The 25,194-nt window shown below is 37.1% G+C and overlaps 1 protein-coding gene and 1 pseudogene across 2 annotated transcripts in view; one reads left to right on the top strand and one right to left on the bottom strand.

Annotated features, from left to right (window-relative positions):
* Positions 1-25,194, bottom strand: part of LRBA (LPS responsive beige-like anchor protein) — a 794,075-nt gene that overhangs the window by 709,147 nt on the left and 59,734 nt on the right. The window lies entirely within an intron of this gene.
* LOC122217798 lies at positions 1,590-2,660 on the top strand (annotated as a pseudogene).

Here is a 25,194-nt window from a genome sequence, read left to right as displayed (position 1 = left end):
AAAAAAAAGCGTTTACTAATAGGGTAAAAGCCTGTGATAAATGAATTCAAATAACTGGTTATTGTCCTCTGCCTCATACTCTGCAATCAAAAATCTCAAGTGGTAGGATAAAATTCAATGACTGGAGGACAGAATTATGAGAAAATGCCTTCTTATCATTTCACACTTTCTCAACTCAGCTGTGTATAGTATCAAATTTCAGTTATTTTACTTTTGTGCTTTTTAAAACACATAGACTAAAATTATTGAATTTAATCTCAAATTAGCCCCATCCTAAATTTTACACATCTGAACTTTCAGACTCCACATGTCTTACTATGGCACAGTTTTACTATATAAATAAATAATAAATAATACAGAATGGTAAGAGATTTGCTTACATTATAACTTGATTCACACACACGCCTTTAAGATCATTCCTAACACTGAACAAAACACAGTAAGGCTTTACCTTAGCCAGGTAATAGTAAAGAAGAAAGTTCAGTATGTTGATGGCAACATAATCATCAGCCTTTGCTTTACAACAGCCCTTTACTGATAGTCAGTCAAAATAATATCTTACCCCACAGTTTACATCAGCGTAAAGAGAGGCTATTTAGGCTCACAAATGTGCCATTCCGTGACCACAAGAGCAATGCACTACTCTGCATTGCCAAGAAAGTATTCTCTGAATTAGAATACGAGATGTACAAAACTTTACTAAAATGTTCAATAAGAAAACTTCAGTAAGAATTAAAAATTTCCATAGTTTTACAAGTATTCATTTATCTCCAAAATGCCTTCTAAAATGGTGGTATTTGGTTTCATCCTCATATGAATTTCCCAATCAGCCAAAAGTCTATTTTATACACCTCTCACATACACATATCATATTTATGCATTATGTATGGCAGTTATTTCTATAGAAAAAGCCTGAAGAATATACAGCAGACTATTAGTGGTGGCTATCTTGTAAGATGGAGTTACAAAAGGATTTAACTTTCAAAGTCATATATTTATGACACATTTCCATGTCTCAAAAGAAGTACATACATATTTTCTTTGAATATAAGGGAGAGAAAAGATAATTTAATCTTTTCAATATGCACTGAATATGTGGAAAACAAAACAGGAAAAAATAATGCTTCTTAATTTGTATTTACAAAAATCAAATTGTGTGCAACTGATGTATCCTATCAAAACTGAGGGAAAGAAAGCTACACAATAAGGATATAAAACAGATCAGGTATACAGTATCAAGTATCCACAATGAAAGATGAGTAAAATATCTACCTTTTGGTGTGAGATCTTAATTTTAATGATAGTACTTTCATGAGTCACTCCCAAATTGCATTTTGTCCAACATCCTTAACCATAAACAATTATAGCTTGAGTGTTTTCAGAAACACGGCTACTCTTAGAACAGTGGTTAAGAGCATATCCTTTGGAGCCAGACCACATTTGACTCCTGGTTCTACCAGATACCAAGTATAAGGGCAAGGGCAGGATAGTTCACCTCTCTATGGCTCACTTCCTCACCTGTAAAATTAGGATAATAATGGTACCCATCTCTTAAAGTTGATGTGACAATTAAATAAACTAAAAGTATCTCAATTAAGGCACATCCTCTTAGATGAGGATTAAAGAACTCACACATCCTTCCATCTGCTATTAAAAATCTCACTTCAAAAATAGTATCAAGTTCAATCCACAGAGGGAGCACACCCCAGAGAGCCCTGAGCAGCCCCACCACCACCACCGGCCTAGTTAACCATAACATGCTGGGAAAAGGCACAGCTGCGCAAGCAGGCAAATCCACGCAACCACTAGGCCCAGAAGTAGCAGCAGCCCCCGCCGCCCCACCCTCTGCTCTGAGGACTCCAAGCACGAGCAACCGCGCAGGGAGCAAGGGCTCAGGCGACCTCACATCATCGGTGCCTGCGAAAAGGGACGGCAAGATAATCTGTTTTGGGAACAGTAAAATAGTTCACTGTAAGAAACAGATATGATTTCATCCACAGGAATGACACTGAAGAAAATGTATTTGTACACGAGACTGCCATAAAAAAATAACCCCTGGAAGTACCTGCTCAGTACTTCGCAGTAGGAGATGGAGAGGCTGTGGAGTTGATGTTGTTGAAGGAGAAAAGGGTGTGGTAGCAGCAAAGGTCACAGGTCCTAGGGGAGCTCCAGTGCAATGCAGTAAATACGCAGCAGACCCTGACAATTATGGACGCTTTCCTTCGCAGAAGTCCTCCCCACAATTACCCACAGAATTACCAAACTACTGTGAGTGCGGAAAGGACTCGGAGAGTGCTCTCAAAGGTCTGGCCCCACTGTGCTGGCCATCCTGCAGGCGATGTTTCTACATGTGGAGACCCTCTGAGCGTCAACAAGTCTTCCAACCCTCCGGTGCAGAGAGAAGGGGTTGAGGGTGCTGACAAGCAGGGTACAGGAGAACAAAGTAGACCAGTGAGACAGAAACAAATCACATCAAAGAGACTTCCAGATACGACTACTACAACTCAACTTAGCTTCTTCCCCAATTTCTTAAACTCATGTCTTATTGCTTGTAGACATCTACACATACTGCTTCACAATAAACATGGCTAAAACATAACTGATGATCTTCTCCCTAACCCTGCTATGATTGCTACCCCAGTTGGTAATCCTCCCACATGGCATCTTCAACTCTGCTCTTCCAGCTCTTCCTGCTGACTCTACCTCCTAAAATTTCTTAAATTTGTCCCTCTTCCTCTTTACTACCATCACTAAACTAGCTGAGAACTCCTTCATTACACACACACAACTATCAGTATACTTGATCTACTGGATTAAATGTCCATAAAATACAGAAGTCTATAAACATGGCTGTCAACATTGCTCACTTTGTAGGAGAGCACAGGAGAAACTGGCCATGGAGAGAAAGAGGCAGAACACAGAACAAAGTTTAAAAAGATAAGGAAAAACAAGAATCATACATGTAAGTTTATACATGTATATACAATAACATGTATGTGTTTATATAAAATTATGTATGTGACTCTATGTATAAAGACATTTTTCTAACCCAAAGCAAATTTGTTCTAAGTTGAGGGTATTTATATATCCTATTTTCTCTGTTCTTTACTATAAATCTTTTTTTAAGCACTAAAAGAAGAAAAAACTTATTTCATTAAACTCAATTCCCTTTTTTTAAACTAGGGGCAAGTAACTAAGAGCAACATTTTGTGTATCCTATCACACCTCCATTTATTAATCATATTAAGAGAACTTATCAAAGACTACTCCAGTCAACTATGCAACATATCCAATAGTCACTGTGAAAGAATGGTTCTTTGCATAATTCCACCCAAATCAAATCAATTTGATGGAAAAAAACTACATAGCATACTCCCTCTGATAACTTCAAACTTTATGTAAAAAGGCTTGATGAGGTTCTCAAGTACATTTAACTTCACTTGACCCATATGAACAGAGAATTCTTGCCCTACATAAACTTAGAATTTGTATTTTGTAGAACACTTTTTGGGAAAGTACATGCTATCAAATAATAACTGTAGTAAATTAAATGTAGCCAATTATTTAATTGACTCACACGAGACATAATAAACCCTAATAATGGAGACTTTCACCAGCAGCATTCTATCTCTATGACCCCATAGCACCATCTTGCCTAATTTGGGAGTAAGGCGGGGGGGGGGGGGGGGGGGGGGGGGGTTCTTTGCCTATTGCACTCAATTGGTTCAAAATGGTTAAAAACAAAACCATAATAATCCTTAATACAATAACCCAAGTCATTTATAAGAGCCATCAAATGTAATATGCACTCACACAAACTTCCACACCTCTTCTTTCCTGGCCTTCAATTATTTGTAAGTTTACTACTTTTACCATGTCAAGATTAATAAGAAACATTTTTTTCCAATTAAGATACTATTGAACACACTACATAACCAATTCTGAATCTACATTCCAGAATCATATGGTTTTGTACCATATTATAAAACATTATGATATACTATTTCTGTTCTGGTTTCTTAAGCTTTATGATCAGGCTAGATATCTACTTGATTGATAACTAAGAAAAGACTTGCCCACAGCAATTTATCTAGACCAAAAGCAAAATTATACAATGTGTAAAGTATATCTATATTGTACTCTCACCACTTTTTATGCATTATTATTCCCCCTTTTGGCATCCCTTCTTTTATCCCCAGGTGGACAGAAATCTTATCTTCTCCTCTGGATGTTTGATGATTTTCCTCCAAGAGCAAAATCCCACCCAGATCTATATTCTATACTCTCTGGGTAAACTACCCAAAACTCCAATATTTACTGTAAGTATGTATGTGTGAATGTGTGTATATAAATCAGCATGTGTCTGTATGTATACGTATGTGGTTGTATATGTGTGTACACATCAGTGTCTTCCACACAAACTCATGATCTTTCCCATGGGGCTCTCCTTCACTTTGAGGAAAGTACTATCATTATGTTATAAAAGTAAATGTCCCTACCTCACTGTCTTCTTAGATAATCTGCAAGAATTAGAACTCCTATCAACCAATAAGAACTGACACATAAGACTCAACCCAACAGAATACATATTGTTTTTCATAAGAGACTTTTTTTTTACTTTTAATTTTTTAATTTACATCCAAATTAGTTAGTATATAGTGCAACAATGATTTCAGAAGTAGATTCCTTAATGCCTCTTACTCATTTAGCCCATCCCCCCTCCCACAACCCATCCAGCAACCCTCTGTTTGTTCTCTATATTTAACAGTCTCTTATGTTTTGTCCCCCTCCCTGTTTTTATATTCTTTTTGCTTCCCTTCCCTTGTGTTCATCTGTTTAGTATCTTAAATTCCTCATATGAGTGAAGCCATAGGATATTTGTCTTTCTCTGACTAATTTCGCTTAGCATAATACCCTCTAGTTCCATCCACGTGGTTGCAAATGGCAAGATTTCATCCTTTTCGATTGCCGAGTAATACTCCATTGTATATATATACCACACCTTCTTTATCCATTCATCTGTCGATGGACATTTGGGCTGTTTCCATACTTTGGCTATTGTTGATAGTGCTGCTATAAACATTGGGGTGCATGTGCCCCTTCGAAACAGCACACCTGTATCCCTTCGATAAATACCTAGTTGTACAATTGCTGGGTCGTAGGGTAGTTCTATTTTTAATTTTTTGAGGAACCTCCATACTGTTTTCCAGAGTGGCTGCACCAGCTTGCATTCCCAAAGAGACTTAAATACGGAGAACAAACAGAGGGTTACTGGAGAGGTTGTGGGAGGGGGGATGGGCTAAATGGGTAAGGGACATTAAGGAATCTACTCCTGAAATCATTATTGCACTACCTGCTAACTTGGATGCAAATGAAAAAGAAAGAAAGAAAGAAAGAAAGAAAGAAAGAAAGAAAGAAAGAAAGAAAGAAAGAAAGAAAGAAAGAAAGAAAGAAAGACTGTTTTCAAGTGCCCATGGGATATATATGAAAATAGACTGTATCCTGGGACATTACTACAAAATTCAACAAATTTAAAGGAAATGAAATCATATACAATGGGTTCTTTGACTACAGGAGAATCAAACTAGAATAGAAAGGTAAAGAAAGAACTAACACAAAGATAAAGTTATCAGAAAAAAAACTCCAAACATTTGGAAACTAAAATATGCATTTCTAAATAATTGACAGGTCAAAAAAGAGTCTCCAGGGAACTAAAAACAAATACCAAGAACTGAATCAAAATAAAATACAACAGGGGTGCCTGGCTGGCTCAGTCAGTAGAGCATGTGATTCTTGATCTCAGGGTCATGAGTTAAAGTCTCACACAGGGCATGGAGCCTACCTAAAATAAATGAATGAATGAATGAATGAATGAATGAATGACTATAAATACAACATATCAAAAATCTGTGAGCCATAGCTAATGCAGTACTTAGAGGGAAACTCTTAGCACTAAATGTATATATTAGAAAAATGGAGAAGTTTCAAATAATCTACATCTTCATTTTAAGAACCTAACAGAAGATCAAAATAAATCCAAAGCAAGGGGTGCCTGGGTGGCTCAGTCACTTGAACATCCAACTCTTGATTTCAGCTCAGGTCACGGTCTCATGGTTTGTGGGTTTGAGACCCACATCAGTGATTGCACTGACAGCATGGAACCTGCTTAGGATTCTCTCTCTCTCCCTCTCTCTCTCTGCATCCTTCTTCAAAATAAATAAATAAACTTAAAAATTTTTTAAATAAATGCAAAGCAAGCTGAAGGAAGGAAATGATAAATTAAAAAGATAATGAAACTGAAAGCAAAAAATAATAGAGAAAAATCAATGAAATAAAAAGATAGGTTTTTGAAAAAAAAATCAATAAAATTTAGAAAACTTTAGCAGGACTAAAAAATAACAGAAAAAAAGACACAAAGTACCAGTATCAGGAATGAAACAGGAAATATCAGTATAGACCCTGCAGATGACAAAAAATAATACTACAAACAACTCTAACCAAATAATTTGATAACATAGATGAAATCAGCCAATTCCTCAAAAAACACAAGCTACCACAGTTACTCAATGTGAAATAGATCATTTAAGGGGTGCCTGGGTGGCTCAGTTGGTTAAGCATCCAGCTTCAGCTCAGGTCATTATCTCACAGTTCAGGTTCATGGGTTCAAGCCTCACATCAGGCTCTGTGCTGACAACTCAGAGCCTGGAGCCTGCTTCAGATCCTATGTCTCCCTCTCTCTCTGCCCCTCCTGTGTTTATGCTCTCTCTCAAAAATAAAATAAATGTTGGGGCACCTGGGTGGCTCAGTCAGTTAAGCGTCCGGCTTTGGCTCGGGTCATGATCTCGCAGTTTGTGAGTTCGAGCCCCGCGTCGGGGTCTGTGTTGACAGCTCAGAGCCTGGAGCCTGCTTCGGATTCTGTGTCTCCCTCTCTCTCTCTGCCCCTCCCCCACTCATGTTCTGTCTCTCTGTCTCTCGAAAATTAATAAACATTAAAAAAAATTTTTTTAATAAAATGTTAAAAAAAAATTTTAATAAATAATTTAAGTGACACAACTATTAATGAAATTGAATTCATAATTTTAAAACTCTCAAAAAAGAATTCTCAAGGTTCACATTGTTTTACTAAAGAATTCTACCAGGGGCACCTGGGTGGCTCAGTCGGTTAAGCATCCACCTTCAGCTCAGGTCATAATCTCACGGTTTGTGACTTCGAGCCCCGTGTCAGGCTCTGTACTGACAGCGCAGAGCCTGGAGCCTGCTTCAGATTCTGTGTCTCCCTCTCTCTCTGCCCCTCCCCTGCTCATGCTCTGTCTCTCTCTGTCTTAAAAATAAATAAATAAAACACTAAAGAAAAAAAAATAATTCTACCAAATGTTTAAAATTAACACTAATTTTATACTCATTTTATGAACTACTATTACTCTGATACCAAAGACAGTACAAAAAAAGGCACTGTATACCAATATCCCTCATGAATATAAACAAAAGAATTCTTAAAATAATAGCAAGTAGAAAACATTTTTTAATTTAAAATAAAAGCAGGGGCACCCAGGTGGCTCAGTCGGTTAAGCATCCAACTCTTGGTTTCAGCTCAGGTCATGATCTCACAGTTCATGAGTTCGAGCCCCACATCGGCCTCTGCACTGACAGTGCACAGCTTGCTTGGGATTCTCTCTCTCTCTCTGCCCCTCCCACACTCGCTTGCTCGCTCTCTCTCAAAATAAATAAATGAGCTTAAAAAATTTCTTAATAGCAAGTAGAATTCAACAATATATAAGAAGAATTATATACCAAATGGATTTGATTCCAGAGATACATTATTTCAGTATCGAAAAATCAAACAAATAACCCACCATATTAATAGGTTAAAGGAGAAAAATCACATGATCATATCTACTGATACAAAATAAAAGCATCTGATAAAATTCAACACCAACTGATGATAAAAACTCTCAGAAAAATATGAATAAAGGGAATCTTTTCAACTTGATAAAGGGCATCTACATAAAATCCACAACTAACATTATAATTTACAGTAGAAGATTGAATGCTTTTCCCAAAGATCAGGAACAAGGCAAGGATATACACTCTCACCACTCTTACTCAACACAGTGCTGGAAGTTAGGGCCAAGGCAATAATTGGCAAAAAGAAAATTAAAGGCATGCATATGAGAAAGGAAGAAACAAACTGCCTCTATTTGCAGATAACATGATTATCTATGTTGAAATCAAAGGTATGTACCAAAAAACATCCTAGAACTAATAAGTAAGTTCAACATGGTTACAGCCTATAAAAAATTGTGTTCATTTCTGTATACTAACAGTTAATACGTGGACAATGAAATTAAAAATACAGTATTATTTACAGTTGCTCAAAAATCTTTGAAATATTTAGATGTAGATGGATGTAAATCTACCAAAACACATACAGGACTTACATGCTGAAAACAAAAAATGATGATTTAAAAAAATAAAAGAATATCTACATAAATGTAGACATATACTGTGTTCACAGTATAGATACCAACTGTCCCCAAAATGATACACAGATTGAACAAAATTCCTATCACAATCTCAGCAAGATTTCTGCAGATTTGGAATGAATGTTCTAAACTGATACTGAGGTGTGCCTGGGTGACTCAGTCAGTTGAGTGTCTGACTCTTGATTTTGGCTGAGATCACAATCCCAGGGTCATGGAATCGAGCCCCGCACTGGGCTCCATGCTCAGCATGGAATCAGCTTAAGATTCTTTCCCTCTCTCCCTCTGCCCCTCTCCCACTCTCATGCTCTCTAAAATTTCAAAAAAAAGCGGGGGTGGGGGGCACATGGGTGACTCAGTCAGTTAAGCATCCAACTGTTGATTTCAGCTCAGGTCATGATCTCACAGTTCATGGTATGGAGCCCCCATCTGGCTCTCCACTGAAAGAGTGAAGCTTAATTGGGATATTCTTTCTCTCTTTCTCTTTCTTTCTTTCTCTCTCTCTCTCTCTCTCTCTCTGCCCTTCCCTTGCTCACTCATTCTTTCTCTCAAAATAAACATTTATAAATAAATAAATAAAATTGAAAAAAATTACAAATAAAATTCCTATTGAAAAGCAAAAGAACTAAGAGAGCAAAAACAATCTTGAGAAAGAAAAATAAAGTGGAAGAAATTAGTTTACCCAATTTCAAGACCTATTGCTACAGCAGTCAACACTATAGGTAGTACCATGTGAACAGATATATAAACCAACAGAATGGGATAGAGAACCCAGAAGCAGACCACATAAATATGCTCAACTGACTTCTGACAAAGATACAAAAGCAATTCAATGGAAGAATTCCAATAAACAGTGCTAAAACAATTAGATATCCATAAATGAACAAATGAACCTTCACCTAAGTAGACAGCATACCTTATACAAAAACCGACTCAACGTAAATTGCAGATTTCAAGGTAAAAAATAAAACTTTCAGAGAAACACACAGGAAAAAAATCTTCAGGATTTAAAACTAGGCAAAGAGTTCTTAGATGACATCAAAACCAAGGCTCATAAAAGGAAAAACTGATAAACTGAACTTTATCAAGTAAAACTTTGATCTCCAAAAGATCCTGTTAAGAAGGTGAAAAGACAAGCTGCAAACTAGAAGAAAATATTTGCAAAGCACACATCTGACAAAAGAAAACACCTAAAATAAATAAAGAACTCTCCATATTCAACAGCAAAATCATCATCATCATCATCATCATCACCTAATCAGAAGATTAGAATAAAAAATTCAAATGTCAAAAGACAAGAATAGGTGTTTTACCTAAGACTACACAAAGATAAATAAGCACATGGAAGTATGTTCAACATCATAAACTCTTACAGAAATGTAAAAGAAAACCACAGTAAGATATCATTAGATACACAATACACAACAGATACACATCTATCAGAATATCTAAAATAAAATATAATAACAAAACCAAATACCAACAAGGATGCAGAGAAACTGAATCACCTATCTGCTGTTGGTGGGAATGTAAGATGAGAGTTAGGTGGAAAACAGAGTAGCAATTTATTGAAATAGTTTTTTCATGTAACTACTATACATACTAACAAATATGTATCTGGTATTTTTCCCCAAGAACTGAAAACTTTTGTTCAGACAAAAACCTGTACACAAATATATTAACAGCAGCTTAATTTGTCTCAGCCAAAAAATGAGAAAAATTCAGATGCCCTTCAACAGGTAAACGGTTAAACTAACTGGTACATTCACACCTTGGATTACTACTCAACAATAAAAAGGAAAAAAAAAAACACATTGACACACACAAATATCTAGATGAATCTCCAAAGAATTATACTGAAAAAAAACAAAAGGTCATATGGTATATGATTCCATTTATACAAAATTCTTAAACTCACAAAATTATATAACTCCAGAACAGATTAGTGGTTGCCAAGGGTTAAAGAAGAGTGGAGCAGAAAGGAATTAGATGTGACTGTAAAAGGGCAAAGGACAGATCCTTTTCTGATGGAAACTTCTATACATTTATTGCACTGATGTCAATATTGTATTGTAGTTTTAAGATTTTCCCACTGGGATAAAGAGAGTAAAGGATACAAGGGATCTCTCTATTATTTCTGATAACCACATGTGAATCTACAATGATCTCAAAATAAAAAGTATAATTTAAAAAAAATAAGTAACTGGGGCACCGGGGTGGCTCAGTCAGTTAAGCGTCCAACTCTTGATTTCGGCTCAGGTCATGATCTCACAGTTCATGAGTTCCAGCACCACATCAGACTCTGCTGCTGGCATGAAACCCACTCGGGACTCCTCTTCCTTCCTCTCTCTGCCCCTCTCCACGTGCACATGCTCTCTCGCGCTCTCAAAAAATAAACATTAAAATAATGATAGAAAGGAAGTAACTAATGTGAGGTGTGACTTAGAATTGTCATAGGATTAATTGTTCCACTGATAATTTCCCATTGAAAAGAAAAATATATTAACCTGGATAAAGTGCTCATTAGCAGGAAATGAAAGCCAAATTAAAGAGCAAAAAAACTCTGGTGAGCACAAATTCTGAAGTCACATAAGACACACAGTCCCAGTTTCATTAACTTTCCATGCTTCCCCACCCCAGCCAAAACAAAAAAAAAAAACAAAAACAAAAAAAAAGTGGGTATGTTTAATCACTTGTCCTACACCTAAAAAAGGCTTGCCATATAACAAAAAAAAAACGATTAGGCATATATTAATATCACACAGAGTTTATTTACCCTATTGGCTCAATTCAAATATTTGCATTATAAAATAAATATGCAAATTTGAGCCTTCAAACAGGAAATGAAATTTTCTAAATCCATTACATAACTTTGGATTCATGTGTGCAGTGAAAGCTAATAAATCATTTAAACCTTCACACACAGAACCTTTTTAAATTTGCATTTATCTACAGTAAATACTGCCATGTTCTTTAATAGCTTTCTAGTTCAATCTAGCAAACTAGTGATTTATGGCAGTGATATATTTTAAATATCAGAAATTTGTCACTATGTGACAACCAGTCAGAAGTCCACTGAACTTATATTACTCGGAATCAAAACATCATAGAATATGAAAGAGACAGCAAAATGTCAAGCATTCAATAATCAAATCAATTACTTCAGTATTTGAGTCTGATTATATGCAAAACTGTTCATAACATTACTTATACTTTAAGATCCTTTATTACTTTAACAAGCCCATGTTATCATTCTCTCAATGCTTCCAAGTTATTTTAAAAGACTAATACTATGATTTCACTTACATATGGAATCTGAAAAATAAACCAACAAACAACAGAAAGAGACTCATACAGAGAACAAACTGGTGGCTATAGGGGAGGCGGTTTGGGAAAATAGGTGAAGGGGATTAAGAAGTACAAACAACTTGCAGTTATAAAATAAATGGCAGGGATGAAAAGCACAGCATAGGGAATATAATCAATACTATTATAACAACACTGCATGGTGACAGATGGCAACTATACTTTTCTGGTGAGTACTGCGTAATGTATAAAATTGCCAAATCACTATGCTATGTATCTGAAACTAACACAACACTGTATATCAACTGTACTTCAATAACAAAAATTTTAAAGAAAACACATTGTTAAATTTCATACTTTATAACTTGAAGTCCTTTATAACCTGAGTCTTATTTTGAGGAACAGAAAAATTTACAATATGTAAAAGAAGTATCTATATTACTTTTTTTTCCAAAAAACATGAACTTTTAGATCTTTATAATAATTTCGTACCAATATTCTTATGTAGAAAGATTCATCAGATGTGAAAACAGGAACTGTATTAACAATAGAGGAATAAACTGGAAACCTAAACAAACATCTACTATAAGAGATACATGTTGTTTGTGCCTGTATTGCACTCACTTTTCCTTTCATTCCCCCATCCACTTCATTGCATTCTCCTGGCAATGAGGTCACAGTACCTCACACCTAGGCCATAGAGAGGACACATACAAGTTTGCCATTCTCCTGGTCACAATGATAAATCCAGGAGTGAAAACATGACCTAATTCAAGCCAATCAAAATCATTACCAAGATTTTTTTTTTTTTTAATTGGGAGGTAGAAAGGAAGGGCTTTTGTACTTTGGGGTCAAAAGCTGGAAAGTTACTTAAATTGGCAGCTTTCAGTAGACATCTTTCCTGCCATGTATACAGAGAAATTCATCTGCACCATGAATGGAGAAAGAATATTCTGGTGGCATCAACTCCTCAGTTCCAGCACCTGGTTAGAGAGCTCCCCTGGTTTTCAAAGCTTCATTCAATGATCTATTCTGACTGATAGTGAAAAGCTAAAAGCTTTTCCTCTAAGATCAGGAGTAAGACAAGAGTGTCAACTCTGGCCACTTTAAAAAAAAATAGTATTGGAAGGACTAGCCAGAACAATTAGGCAAATACAGAAATAGAAATAGAAATAGAAATAGAAGGCATCCAAAGTGGAAAGGAAAAACTAATCTGTTTTCAGATGATATGATCCTTTACAAAATTCTATACACTCCACCAAAAACTGTTAAAACTAATAAATGGATTTGTTAAAGTTGCAAGATACGAAATCAACATTCAAAAAAAAAGTTGCATTTCTATACAGTGACAACAAGCTATCTGATAAAGACATAAAATAAACAATTTTCATTTGTAATAGCAAGAAAAAGTATAAAATACTTTAAGAACAAATTTAACCAAGATAGTAAAAGATCTATACAATGAAAAACATAAAACACTGATAAAAGAAATCGAAGACGCAAATGAATGGAAAGATATTCCAAGTTCACTGCTTGGAAGAATTAAAATTGTTAAAATGGGGGCGCCTGGGTGGCGCAGTCGGTTAAGCCTCCGACTTCAGCCAGGTCACGATCTCGCGGTCCGTGAGTTCGAGCCCCGCGTCAGGCTCTGGGCCGATGGCTCGGAGCCTGGAGCCTGTTTCCGATTCTGTGTCTCCCTCTCTCTCTGCCCCTCCCCCGTTCATGCTCTGTCTCTCTCTGTCCCAAAAATAAATAAAAAACGTTGAAAAAAAAATTTAAAATTGTTAAAATGTCCATTCTACCCATTGATGTACTAGTCCCACTTGTTTATTTTTTCTTGTTTTGCCTGTGCTTTTGGTATTAGATCCAAAATGCCATGGCTGAGACCAATGTCAAGAAGCTTTTCCTTGAAAATACATGTTTAAGGGGGCGCCTGGGTAGCTCAGTCTGTTAAGCGTCCGACTTCGGCTCAGGTCATGATCTCGTGGTTCACTAGTTCAAGCCCCATGTCAGGCTCTGTGCTGACAGCTCAGACCCTGGAGCCTGCCTCAGAATCTGTGTCTCCCTCTCCCTCTGCCCCTGCCCCATTCATTCTCTCTCTCTCTCTCTCTCTCTCAAAAATAAACAAAACATTTTTTTTTATTTAAAAAAAAGAAAAAAAATATACGTTTAAAAAGAGGGAAGGCACCTGGGTGGCTCAGTTGGTTGAGCATCCAACTCTTGATCCCCAGGGTTGTGGAATCACGCCCATGTCAGGCTCTTCACTAAGCAAGGAGCCCGCTTGAGATTCTCTCTCTCTCTCTTTCTCTCTCTCTCTCTTTCTCTCTTTCTCTCTCTCTCTCTCTCTCTCTCTCTCCCCCCCCCGCCCCTCTCCTCCACCCACACTCTTTAAAATAAATAAATATATAAAGGTGTTTTTTTTTTTAAGAGGAAAAACATGTAAGTATGTTACATTTGTTCATAAAGACCCAAACAAAATTTGGAAAAGATGTGTGAGGTGCCAATAATAGTTACTTTTCAGGTTTTCTTTAGCAGTGACTAAATTCATTTAGGGGGAGATTATTTGGCAGGAAAAAAGAGGTGGGAGAGAGATATCATCATATTCATTTTTATTTTTGAACTATTAATCTATCATCCATATAAAATATTAAACAAAGACCCAAAAAATGGTCATTATATTTGATAGCCCGGAAAATCCTGGAAAAAATACCATCCCAATAATACTGGCTCAGATACTATAACCAACTAACACGTTGGTATCAATAAAGATGATCTTTCATACACGATCCATCTTCATTTTCTTTTTAGTCTCAGTATTATGTAAAGTGTTTTACCCCTAAAGAAAGAGAAAAGCAAAGTGGAGACTGTGGTGGACGATGGGTAGAGAAGGATAATTTAATCAATCCGCTGCACTTACAAAATAAATGCCCTAAAAGCAAAAATATTCAAATGGTATTTTTGAAGCTCATTTTCATACATGCTAAGCCTTTCCTCCTTGCTCTTACATTGATATTTGTCTTAATGTTCAAACTGGTTAAATGGTGTATCAGGATTCTTCCAGATAGTTTAACATATCACAAAACCAGGAAGGTAAACAGTGCTAGAAGGTGAAATATTTAACACAGTTAACAAGTTTTCCCAACCAAAAGCATACTAAAGGCAATGAACCTGTATTTACCAAAACATCTATTACTGTGTGTTTTCTATCAGGATAAACAAAGGGTACAAAGAATGGGGTTAAAATGAGATGGCTCTAGTGAGAATTAATATTTAAATGACTCTATATCTTGCCATCAGAAATCCCAGGCTGAGGCCACAGACAAGCTCATGGCCTTGAAATCTAAACAACATAGAAACATAAGCCTTCGTCTAGCTCCTATTAGTTATTTAAGATCTACTATTACAACATTAAAATATCAACTACATATTGATTTTTAAGAAAAGACTAATTTAGTTTGGATGAAAAGGAGTTAAAACCAGTAATATATTATGTACATGAAAAAATTTTCTCACCAAAAAATAACTCCAATTTAGTACAAAATTCTTATCAACCTTCTCAAGACATTTTAGCCATGTAATAACCCCTATACAAAATAACATTTCCAATCACTCGGCTTACCCCGCAAAATCTCAAAAAGCCACACCTCCCATTTTCTTCCCATAGAATCTTACCAGTCAAGCCAGTCCAGACTACTTATAACAAGGAGCTTTACTCACTTCCATAAATAAACGTTAAAAAAAAAATTTTTTTTTAAAAAAAAGGGGCGCCTGGGTGGCTCAGTCGGTTAAGCGTCCGACTTCGGCTCAGGTCACGATCTCGCAGTCCGTGAGTTCGAGCCCTGCGTCAGGCTCTGGGCTGATGGCTCAGAGCCTGGAGCCTGTTTCCAATTCTGTGTCTCCCTCTCTCTCTGCCCCTCCCCCGTTCATGCTCTGTCTCTCTCTGTCTCAAAAATAAATAAACGTTAAAAAAAAAAAAAATTTTTTTAAACTCACTTCCTTATCTTTACTCTCCCTTCCTCAAATTCAAAGTTTAGCTCAATTCTCACCTCTACAAACAGACATTTCCAGATAAAACCAAAAACAACGTACTGTTTCCCTACTCTGAACTGTTATAGCTTTGTCACATTGCAAAGCATGCACAGTTCACACTTAATTGCTTTATTGCTAGTTATCTTTTTTTTTATATAAACCAGTATGTACACTATTTTTTTTAATTCAGTTAGTTAACATACAGTGTAGTCCTGGCTAGACGTTAAACCCAGGGCTTCATCTCACATATGACACCCAGTGCCCATCCAGAGAAGTACCCTCCTTAATGCCCATCACCTATTTAACCCATCCCCCCACCCACTTCCCTCGAGCAACCCTTCGTTTGTTCTCTGTATTTAAGAGTCTCTTAAGGTTTGCCTCCCTCTCTGTTTTTATCTTATTTTTCCTTCCCTTCCCCTCAACTTCCCATCTGTTGAGTTTCTCAAATTCCACGTATAAGTGAAATCATACGATATCTGTTTTTCTCTGACTTATGTCACTTAGCAAAATACTCTCTAGTTCCATCCACATGGTTGCAAATGGCAAGATTTCAATCTTTTTCAATGTCAAGTAGTATTCCATTGTATATAATAGATACATGCCACATCTTCTTTATCCATTCATCACTCGATGGATATTTGCACAACTCTGGTTTCCATCAGACTGTAAGCTCTTAAGAAGGAAAACTATAGAAGGAACTACATGTCATACATTATTCCCAAAGATTCTAACAATCCTATGAGGTTGATGCTATCATTCCCTAAATTTTCCAGACACAGGAACTAGATCAGAAAGTTTACGCAGCTTGCCCAAGAACCTAAGAAGTGACAGACTTAAACTGAAGTTTGTCTGATTCCATGCAAGATACTGTCTTTCAAAACAAAACAAAACTGTTATAAAGCTCTATGGTATTTAGCACATTTTCGAAATATGCTCACTTATTTCAACTTGGTACAACCCTTAAAGTTGATGTATTTTACCTTTCTCCGGCAAGCATGCTTTTATAATCCCCTTACTCTGGTTCTATGGGGGAAACTCTCAACTGACTTGAGAGTCCTGGTAGGGATACAGTCCTGCCAATTTCACAGAATGGCATAAGAAACAGGTTAGACAATCATAATATCATATACTGTCAGATATACTCTTTCAGTGGTAGGGCTGTGATTTAAGTCAGGCCAATCAGAGTTCTGCAGGGGTCTGAGCCTCTTTATGATGTTATCTCGGAACAATTGGGTCTTTCTACCTCATCCAGGCTATGTTCACTTGCCCCAACTCAATACAACACAAATTTGATAAAGTCTAATAATTCCAAAGGGAGTATTTGGCACAAAGGTGACAATCTAGAAATATACCTGGTTTGTCATGTATTACTAAAATCTATATTTAAAGAAAGTCAGGAGCACCTGGCTGGCTCAGTTAGTACAGCATACAACTCTCAATCTCCGGGTCATGAGTTCAAGCCCCACATTGGGTGTGGAGCCTACTTAAAAAAAAAAAAAAAAAAAAAAAAATTAAAGCAAGCCAAAGAACTAGTAGAATGCTTTCAGTTTAGAGTAACTATGTGACAAAATACCATTCTCTTCCTAATCATAATATGAACTGAAATTTATTTAGCAAACAGCCATAGCAATTGAAAAATTAGGAGCTCTAATTTCATCTCCCATTTTACAAGGGTTACTAGATTGGGCCAAGGAGGTAAGTGGAAAGAATTTACACCCTACAAAAAACAAATGAACATATTAAATGCTAGCCCACAAACAGCTTGGGAAGAATATATAAATGTAATTAGATGAAGATAAACAACAGATTTATATCATGCTGGAATAATATATCTTTGTACCATTATAATTACTGAGAAACTAATTAGAAAATATTTACAGATTCTCTTAAAAGTACCTTATACAACATCAATACTATAAAAATGAAACAAATCAGGGGGCACCTGGGTAGCTCAGTCAGTTAAGTATCTGACGTCAGCTCAGGTCATGAACTCTCAGTTCATGGGTTCAAGCCCCACGTAGGGCTCTGTGCTGACAGCTCAGAGCCTGGAGCCTGCTTCAGATTCTGTGTCTCCCTCTCCCTCCAGCCCTCCCCTACTTGAACTCTATCTCTCTCTCAAAAATAAAGATTTTTTGGGGCGCCTGGGTGGCTTGGTCGGTTAAGCGTCCGACTTCAGCTCAGGTCATGATCTCACGGTCCGTGAGTTCGAGCCCCGCCGTCAGGCTCTGTGCTGACAGCTCAGAGCCTGGAGCCTGCTTCCAATTCTGTGTCTCCCTCTCTCTCTGACCCTCCCCCATTCATGCTCTGTCTCTCTCTGTCTCAAAAATAAATAAACGTTAAAAAATAAATAAGTAAATAAATAAATAAAGATTTTTTAAAAATTAAGGGGAAAAAATGACACAAATCAGAACCATCTCAGGTGCATTTAAAGTAGTATGTTTATTTAAAAAATAAAAAATAAAACAAGTTAAAAAAAATTATCACTACCTGAAAAAAACAAAAACTAAATCCAAATACTGAGAGTATGATCCTGATATTCACAACCTGGAAAGAGATATCCTCAAGTGTTAATAAACATGATCTCTGCCTGGTGAAAAAAATAAATAAAAATAAAGTAGTATGTTTAAAACCAGGCTGTGCAATAGCTTTAAAAAGGTAGGCTACTAAAGACTTGATTATAAAACTTTCTTTTAAAATTTCAGGTTTTGTACATATATCCTAGAAACTTAGCAAATGCTTTAAACAAACAAAAATAATATTTAAGTCAGTATTCAAATAGCTTCAGCAAATAATAGGGTAACAGCTAAAAAAAAAATGGCTCTCCATGACAAATATAAAATAAACACTATAGAAAAGTTATACAGAAGCAACTCTGGAACTGGGGAAAAAATAAAACGACACATCAGCATTTAACAAAGTGAACCAGATGTTTAGATAGATTTGGCAACTCTGTAAGTAATATAAATTAACCTTTTCTTATACGTGGTAACAAATTTTCTATTCAAAAAAAAAAAGCCAGAAGAAACGCTAAAAATATACATTTCCTCTCACATTTCATTTTTATAAATGAAAATGTTTCCCATTCAAAGAAAAACAAGTACTTTAAGAATAAAACAATTTTTGCTAGCATTCATTTTCTAAAAGCAATCAGCTGAAATATACTAATTTGACTACCTGATACCAAACAATGCAGTTATTTCCTACCTGAAATTTCATCCAATAGCAATACTCCCTCACTGTAGCACTTCAGTGTCACGTTCTCTTTTGGTTCAGATTACATGGCCTCACTTTCAGTAAATTAATAGTTTGATCAAGTATCTTCTTATAGTGTTAAGACTGGCAAACTTAGGAGGACAAAAACTGTAATTTTAAAAAAAGTATAATTCGTCTTGTTATCAAGTCTAATCTTTTTGTTCTATATTAATACTTCAAAAGAAGCAAAATATATAAAATTAATAATTTTTATAATGTAAAAACCTCTAATAATTCTATTCTCATAACTATATGATGAAACATAAGATAAAAAGATGTCTGAATGAAAATTTGTGTCAATCTTTTGCCAAGTAAGCTATTACTCAATTCTCCTTAAAGAAAACAATTCATCATTCTGAAAAGTGGAAAACAAGTGTAAAGAACTAAGCATTTAGGGGTGCTTGGGTGGCTCAGTCAGTTGAGCGTCCAACTCTTGATTTGAGCTCAGGTCATGATCCCAGGGTCGTGGGATGGAGCCCTGAGACAGGCTGAGACAGCCCTGAGACAGGGATCAAACATTTATCCTCTTTTCCTGGAGGTAATAACCAAATTGTTGATTTTATAAAGTTCTTCATTATAGAAAATTCCAGCTAATGAATGCAGAAAACAATTTTTTGCATTTTTATTTTTTATTTTGAGACAAAGAGAGACTTATTTTTTAAGTTTATTTATTTATTTTGAGAAAGAGAAAGAAAGAGCAAGCAGGGGAGGGGTAGAGAGAGAGGGGCAGAAAGAGAATCCCAACCAGGCTCTGCACCAGCAGCACTAAACCCAACATGGGGCTCAAACTCACGAACTGTGAGATTATGACCTAAGCCAAAACCAAAAGTCAGATGTTCAACCAACTGACTCACCCAGGCGCCCCCAGAAAATTACTGATTTAAAACATCATCAGGGCACCTGAGTAGCTCAATAGGTTGAGCATCTGACTCTTGGTTTTGACTCAGATCATGATCTCACTGTTCACAGATCAAGCCCCACATCAGGCTCTGCAGTGACAGCACAGGGCTGGCTTGGGATTCTGTCTCCCCTCTCTCTCTGCCCTTTCCCCAATTGTGCTGTCTCAATCTCTCTCAAAAAAATTAATTAAAAAAAAAAAACATTAAAAAACTAGTCTTTAACTTTTAAAGGTACACATTGAAGTATTTAGAAATTAAAAGGGAGAGGGGCACCTGGATGGCTCAGTCAGTTGAGCAGTCAATTTCAGCTCAGGTTACGATCACAGGGTTGTGGGATCCAGCCCTGCGTTGGGCTCTGCACTGAGCGTGGAACCTGCTTAAGATATTCTCTCTTGTTCTCTCTCTCCCCCTCTGACCTTCTCCCTCACTCTCTAAAAAAAAATTTTAAATAAATTTTAAAAATGTGTATTTCAACTATTGAAAGGGCGGGGAGGAAATGCGGGTGACTGGCTGGCTTAGTCAGTAAAGCAAGGGACTCTTGATCTCAGGGTTATGAGTTCAAGCCCCACACTGGGTGCAGAGATCACTTAAAAATAAAATCTGGGGTGCCGGGGTGGCTCAGTTAAGTGTCTGACTCTTGGTTTCAGCTCAGGTCATGATCACACAGTTTCTGAGTTTGAGCTCTGCAGTGGGCTCTGCACTATTAGTGCTGAGACTGCTTGGGATTCTCTCTCTCCGCCCCTCCCCTGCTCACACACACACTCTCTCTCTCAAATAAATAAGTAAACTTAAAACAAATGTTTAAACAAATAAATAAAACCTTAAAAAATAAAATAAAAAGGAGAGGAGGGAAAACTCTTGCATTACTGAATTAGATATAGTTACACAAGTTGTTAATTAAGATGTTTAAATACAAGAGCAGATACTGAAATCAACTAAAGCCCTTGTATTTATCATTTTTAAATTACTATAAAAAGGATTATTGTTTAGGGGCACGTGGGTGGCTCGGCTGGTTATGCGTCCAACTTCGGCCCAGGTCATGATCTCACAGGGAGTTCAAGCCCCCTGTTGGGTTCTGTGCTGACAGCCCAGAGCCTGGAGTCTGCTTGGAATTCTGTATCTACCGCTCTCTCTGCCCCTCCCCTGCTCGCACTCTGTGTGTGTGTCTCTCTCTCAAAAATAAACAAACATTTAAAAAAATGTTTAAGGGGTATTGCTTAAAATATTAACATTATGAACTTTTGCTTACATGTTATCACATACAATCCTCTAAAACTGAAATTAAATGTCCATTATCCAAAATGACAGTACTAACTACATTCATCCTGCCAACACAGAAATTTGACAGCTTCGATCAATCCTCAATAACTCTAAATTAAAAATTTACCAGATAGGCTTTTAAGCATCAGCAAAGAAGAAAAGGTTAGAAAAACAGAATACAAAAATGGATCACTCCAAATTAATCTACCAACAAACAATAATCAAGCAGCAACTATGCACTTCATCATATATAAGATGCACTCATTGGTTAGAGATATTATTCATGTTTTGTGGACAAAATTAACAATAAGATCTATGCAAAGTACTACCAAAAAAAAAAAAACCTCATAAGAACCAAAAGTATACACACTATTCCTCATAGTAATAAGGCAGTAGCATAAATTGTTAGGGTCTTCAGTACCAACCTGAAAAAGCTGATGACAATTTTGTATTCTCTGCATCTACTTGAATGTAATGGATGATCAAAAGAAGATAAATTTAAGGGGCGCCTGGGCAGCTCAGTCGATTAAGCATCTGACTCTTGATTTCTGCTCAAGTCATGATCTCACAGCTCTGCTTAGGATCCTCTCTCTCCCTCTCTCTCTGGCCCTCCACTGCTCACTCTTTCTCTCTCCCTCTCTCTGTCTCTCTCAAAATAAATAAACTTAAAAAAAAAAGAAATTTGAATAAATGTATGCATGCAATGGTACAATAAACCTGTTATTCCAACATGAGCATATGTATTAATAGAAGCATAGCTAGAAAAGCCTCTGAAGCCTTAATGAAACATTCATACCACTTGATCCAGCAACTGAACTTATTTTTTTTTTAAGTTTTTTTATGTATCTTAAGAGGGGTAGAGGAAAGAGAGTGTACAAATCTCCAAACCGTGAGATCATGACCTAAATTGAAACTAAGAGTCGGACGCTTAACCAACTGAACCACCCAGGCACCCCCAGCAACTGAACTTCTAAAATTCTAACCTAATAAGCCAAAATATTTACAGCACTTTATGTAGCACCACTGCCCTACCTACTCCTATATTTTCTTTCATCTTCTCATAATTCTAGGCCAGATATATGTATTATGTATCATGACAAAGACACCCATCTCCCACGGGACACTCATCATCAAGGTCAGAAACAACAAGCAAGTCCTGACACAGGTTTTAGTCTGTCCTTGTGGATGCCAACTTGTACTTGTGGGCTCCAGCTTATTCTTGCTTTCCTGTACTTTACATCCATCTTCTCTTCTGACCATTTGCCTCATGAACCTCAAACTCCAGAATTACGCACAAAGACAGCCTTACAGATACTGGTAAACCAGCTCCTAGAATTATGTACTGTAAAATCTCTTCAACAAATCCTGAAGGTATTTGTAAGTGAAGCTTTTGTTTAGTGAAAAGTGAACCTCAAGAAAATTAACGAGAAAAACCCACAAAGTTATTTTTAAAAGGCATATGTATTGAAACACTGCCAGGTTGGATTAAGAAAACTAGAGACAGGACAGATGAAGAAAGGCCTTTGGATCCCCAGATTTCTACTGGCAGGAAGTAAGCTGAGACTTCTGGTCAGCTGTAAAGATACGCCATCTTTCTAGAAAAGGGAACATGATTCAGATGGCAGAAGAAAGAACTTAGAGGACAAACCAAGAGCCATGGAAAATTATTCCCAGTGAGAAACCAAACCAAGGAACTTTCAACATTTTCCCAGCAGGATTTCAGACCTACTATAGACAAGTGAGTTCCTTGTGTGTTCCACCCTTTTTAAAGAAGAACATGTCTAGCAGTTATTCTGCTAGGGACCAATGCTACTACACCATTATATATTGGAGTAGGGGGCAGATAAGTTGTCTCTAGTCTTACACATCTAAAGAGCTAGAAGGGCACCTGGCCGGCTCAGTAGGAAGAGCATGTGACTCTTGATCTCGAAGTCATGAGTTTGAACCCCACGAGGGGTACAGAGATTATTTTTAAAAATAAACTTTAACTTAAAAAAAATAAAATATAAAGAACTAGAGGAACAGTCCATAAAGAGCTTACTAAAGGAAGCTTACCTAAGGAGTCTTACCCGTACTTGGACTCGAACTTAGATGATGAGATTCTGGACTTTTTGAGATTCTATACTAGTATGAGATATCAATATCATGTATTGTTTTAAGCCTCCAAATTTTGCATTGTTATGCAGCAAAAATTTGTTCAATGTACTGTTTCATTAAAAAATAACTGGATAACACATCTTCCACTCCCACTCCCACAGTAACATACTGTATTTAACCCCTCACCATAAACAATTGAAAAACTAAACAAAATAGACAAAGCAACTATTTTCAAACACTGGACAATAGAAAAAACTGGAGTGAGATCCCTGTGAGAAGGGAAATAAATGTGTTAAGACTGCCTTCAACTTTGTGCCTAGAGGTACTTTTTAAACTACTATAGAGAGAAGGAGAACCGCAGCAGAGCACAGCCATCTCAAAGAATTAAAAGATGGCAGTCTCGCTGAATTGAAAAAACAAGACTCATGAGCTGAGTAAACACAGATGCGATTTCAGGGAGACTGAGGTGGCTGGATTTCAAGGAGCAGAGTACCAAGGGAAGTTACCAGAGAAATTGTTCCATGAATCTAAACAGTGGTCCCCTGGAGTATTTGGATGAGCACCAAACTTCACAGGCATAGGGTAAGACTCAGGATAGCACCAAAGGAACAACTACTGAGAAGCTATCAGTTGAAAAATTCTCACAGATCACATAGAGCTGAGAGAAGTTTGAATTGTGCCCCAAGTAGAAAGATCTTCAAGCACATGCTCCTCCAAAAGGATCGCAAGCCATAGCAGTAGGGCTAAACTAATCCTACAATAAAGGCTACTCTTTACCATAGAAATGTTTAAGAACAAGCCCAGACTCTGCCTTGAGGGAGCTGCACAGCAGAGCAATAGAAGGGACTAAATGCAGATAAAATTCCTGTCTTACAAGTCAGACAAACCGGCAATAGATTGCAAAGGGAGAGAAGAGTCATGGGGAGGAAAAGTTCTCCATGATCCCACATAAGTTGCAGACTCATTCCTGAGCCAGGCACATGACAGACCCAAACGGACAAAGAAAAAGCTTTGAGAATTTAACCAAACCAGTCTAAAACAAACGGTTGAGTGGCACATGCACAGGACAGGCCAAAAGAAGCAAGGCAAAGGTCTTGAAAACTGAAATGATACTAAAACCACCCATACCAAATCAGGATTAAGAAGGTAAAGTAGAAAGATTCTGAACTTGTCTCCTCCTAAAGACACACTAAGGCTCCAACTACATTTAGAGCAACTCTGAGAATGACCAGAAGACTAGCAGAACAATTCTTCCACAGCTTAAGATGTAAAGAAAAAGCCACATCAAGAAGGGCAGAGTGGGCAGAGATGCAATCTGACTGGGACTCACAATGTTAGCACAGGACCCCCCCAAGTGGAAGGGATATCAAAGGCACAAAAGTACACTCTGAGGAAGGGTTCAAACCCTACAGAGAGCACCTGCTCCCCACACACTTATGTCAAGGAGATGAGTAGGGACTCATCTGGCTTTGCAATGTCTGGCTTTGAAAATCAGCAGAGCTTAACTCTAGGAGCTTTAAAGTCATTGGGGCTTAATTTCAAAAGAACAGGAGGGCTACCAAAAAAGCAGGATTCTTGCTTTTAAAGAGCCCACCACAGACTCACTTGCTCCAAGAGCCATCACAGAGGCAGCAGTTTGAGAGGTGCCTGAGCTGTAGTTTTAAAAGTTGTGTTGACCAGAGTCACCTGGGTGGCTCAGTCAGTTAAGCACCCAACTCTTACTTTCTGCTCAGGTCATGATGTCACAGTTCATGGATTCAAGCACCATGTCAGGCTCTGCAATGACAGCACAGAGCCTGCTTGGGATTCTTTCTCCCTCTCTGCTCCTCCCTCGCTCTCTCTCCTAAAGGAAAACAAAAGCATTTAGTAAA

The sequence above is a fragment of the Panthera leo genome, chromosome B1 (genome assembly GCF_018350215.1).
Source record: "Panthera leo isolate Ple1 chromosome B1, P.leo_Ple1_pat1.1, whole genome shotgun sequence".
Taxonomy (NCBI): Eukaryota; Metazoa; Chordata; class Mammalia; order Carnivora; family Felidae; genus Panthera; species Panthera leo.
Note: the sequence above shows the minus strand (reverse complement) of the source record. Positions and strands in the feature narration are given on the sequence as shown.